This window comes from Orycteropus afer, unplaced genomic scaffold (genome assembly GCF_000298275.1).
Source record: "Orycteropus afer afer isolate SDZICR_OR568_19922 unplaced genomic scaffold, OryAfe1.0 scaffold00232, whole genome shotgun sequence".
NCBI classification, from domain to species: Eukaryota; Metazoa; Chordata; class Mammalia; order Tubulidentata; family Orycteropodidae; genus Orycteropus; species Orycteropus afer.
In genome coordinates, this window is record NW_006921819.1 from 2,244,222 (window position 1) to 2,247,965 (window position 3,744).

Consider the following 3,744-nt stretch of genomic DNA (forward strand, 5'->3'; position numbering starts at 1 on the left):
GATTGTACTCATGAGGAATCTGTACCATGACCAGGAGGCTGTCGTTCGAACAGAACAAGGGGACACTACATGGTTTAAAATCAAGAAGGGAGTGCCTTAGGGTTGTATCCTTTCACCATATTTATTCAATCTGTATGCTAAACAATCTGAGAAGCTGGTCTACATGAAGAAGAACGTGGTATCGGGATTGGACGAAGACTCATTAGCAACCTACGTTATGCAGATGACATAAACTTGCTCACTGAAAGTGAGGATGACTTGAAACTCTTACTGATTAAGATTGAAGACTACAGTCTGCAGTATGGATTACATCTCAATATAAAGAAAACAAAAATCCTCACAAGGGGACCAATAAGAAGCATCATGATAAATGGAGAAAAGGTTTAAACTGTCAGACTTCATATTACTTGGCTCTACGATCAACACCAATGGAAGCAACAGTCAAGATATCAGATGTTGTATGTTGTTGTTGTTACATGCCGTCAAGTCAGACCCGACTCACAGCGACCCTTCCATGGGTTTCCAAGGCGGTATCACTACAGAAGTAGATTGCCCAACCTTACTTCTGAGGAGTGGCTGGTGGGTTTGGACCACCAGCTTTCCGGTTAGCAGTCAGGTGCCTTAGGCACTACGCTACCAGAGCTCCCCAGACGTCATATAGAACTGGACAAATCTGTTGCAAAGGACCTCTTTCAAGTGCTGAAGAACAAAGATGAGTCCTTGAAGACTAAGGTGCACTCAACACAAGCCATGGTATTTTCAATTGCCTCATATGCATGTGAGAGCTGGACAATGAAAAAGGAAGACCAAAGAAGAGTCGATGCTTTTGAGTTGTGGTGTTGGCGCAGAATGCTGAAAATACCATGGACTGCTAAAAGAACTAACAAATCTGTCCTGGAAGAAGTGCAGCCAGAATGCTCCTTGGAAGCGAGAATAGCCAAACTTTGCCTCACCTATTTTGGTCATGTTGTCAGAAGGGACCATTCCCTGGAGAAGGATATCATGCTTGGCAACGAGGAGGGACAGCGAAAAAGGGGAAGTCCCTCAAAGAGATGGATTGACACAGTGGCTGCAATCATGGGCTCAGGTAGAGCAAGGATATGGGGCTGGCACAGGACTGGGCAGTGTTTTGTTCTTCTGTACATGAGGTTGCCCCTAGTCAGAGATGACTTGACGGCACCTAACAACAACAGTTCTGATCTTTGTTATTTACGTTCTTTAGGTAGGTTTAGACTTAGTCTGCTGTTCTCTTTCTAGTTCCTTAAGCTATAGAGTTAAGTTGTTGATTTGAAGTGTTTCTTCTTTTTTCATGTAGGCATTTGTCACTATAAGTTTCCCTCTGAGTACTGCCTTTGCTGCATCCCCAAGTTTGGTTTTTCATGCTTTCATTTTCATTTGAATCTAAAAAATTTGTGATTTTTCTTTTGATTTCTTCCTAACATTGGTAGTTTAATAGTGTACTGTTTAGTTTCTGTATATTTGTGTATTTTCCAGTTCTCTTTCTGTTACTGATTTCTAGCTTCACTCAGCTGTAGTCAGAGAAAATACTTTGTATGATTTCAATCTTTTAACATTTATCAAAACTTGCTTTGTGAACTAAAATGCGGTCTCCCCTGGATAATGATCCATTTGCGTTGGAGTAGAATGTATATTGTGCTAGTTTGGGATGCAGTGTTCTATATATGTCTGTTAAGTCTAATTAGTTTATAGTGTTATTTGAACCATCTGTTTCCTTGTTAATCTTCTTTCTGTATGTTTTGTCTAACATTGAAAGTGGTGTATTGAAGTCTCTAACTATTATTGTAGTACTTTATCTTTCAATTCTATCAAGGTTTGCTCTAAATATTTTGATGGATCGATGTTGGGTGCATGTATATTTATGATTGATAAACTGATCGTTTTGTCACTATAGGATGTCTATCTTTATCTCTTCTAACAGATTTTATCTTAATGTCTACTTTGTCTGATATTAAGACTGCTATCCCAACTCTCTTTTGGTTAATATTTTCACAGAGTATTTTCTTTTTCTATTGTTTCACTTTCAGCCTATTTGTGTCCTTGGGTTTAACTTGTGTATCTTGTAAATAGTATACACTTGTATACTATTAAAAAAACTTGTAAATAGTTTTTTTAAATCCATTCTGCCACTCTTTTGATTGGAGCACTTAGTCCATTTATATTCATTGTAATTACTGATAAGAAGTAATTTACTTTTGCCATTTTGTTATTTGCTTTTTGTGTACCTTAAGCCTTCTTTGTCTTTTAATAGTGTTTGCTTTGTGTTTTGTTAGTTTACTGTAGTGAATCATTTTGATTCTCTTCTCCTCTGGTGCATTTTCATTTTTTAAAATATATTTTTTCAGTGGCTATCATGAATATTACATTTATCATGTTGTTGGTGCTTCATTGATCTTTATATTTTTCTGTACTGAGTTCGGTTTGTTGGCTAATAGTTTCTCCCTTTTCTTCTTTATGATCTGTTTTGTTCTTATTAAATCCATATGTTTTCCTTCCTTCTGGATTTGCTTAGAAGAATTGTTACCTTTCTCTGTGGTTACCTTGGAGTATATTCTTGTCTCTACATTTTTAGAACAGTGCATACTGCGAAGACATTGTCCTGTTTTCCTCTCCATTTGAGGGTCTGTACCTAGAAGTTTTATTCCCTCTGATAGGTTAGTTGCTGTTGTTGCGTGCTGATTGAGTTCCTTGGTTTTTAAGATACAATGTTTTATGGTCTTATTTTGAGTATCTATTTCTGATTTGCTTTTAGTGTTGATGCCACGTATCTTGGTTTTGCTGATCTCTGTTGTGGGTTGTCTATTGGAAGGAATTCCTTAAGCATTTCTTGTAGGGTTGGTCTGGTTTTAACAAAATCCCTTAATTTCTGTTTGTCTGGGAATGCCTTGATGTCGCCCTCATATTTGATGGTTAATTTGGCTGGATATAGGATTCTTGGTTGGAAGGTCTTTTCCTTCAGTGTTTTATATATGCCATCCCATTGCCTTCGTGCCTGCATGGTTTCTGCTGAATAATTGGAGCTCAGCCTGTTTGATTATTATAAGCAATATTTCTTTTGTTCCAAGCAGCTCTCAAAATTTTTTCTTTGTTTTTGGTTTTGGAAAGTTTGATTATAACATGCCTGTGTTTTTCTCTTGGGATCTATCTTGTGTGGGGTTCTATGAACTTCATGGACAAATATCTTTTCTTCTTTCATGATATGGGGGAAGTTTTCTGCTAGCAGGTCTTCCATAATTTTCTCAGTGGTCGTTTTTGCCTCTTCTTGTTCTGGAATTCCAATGAGTCTTATATTGTTTCTTCCCATGTCATCACATATAATTCTTAGGTTCTCTTCATTTATCTTAAATCTTTGTTCTGATTTTTCTTCGTACAGGCTAGTGTCCAGGGATTTGTCTTCTAGTTGGGATATGCATTCTTCAGCCAGTTCTAACCTACTCTTTTGTGTTTCTACTGTGTTGTGTAATTCTGTCATTTTGGTGCTCATCTTCTGCATTTCGGTACTCATCTTCTGCATTTCTAACTGCTGTTTTTGCATGAGATCTGATTGTGCATTAATCTTATTATTCTGTTCATGAATGATTTTCCTGAGTTCCTCCAGGGAACTGTCTGTATTCTCCTTGTTTCAGTTTGGGGTTTCCTTAGGCTCTTGTGTAGCTCTATAAATGTATCTTCTAAATTCCTTCTCAGATAATTCTATTGCCTCCTCTTCCTCCATGTATAATGAGA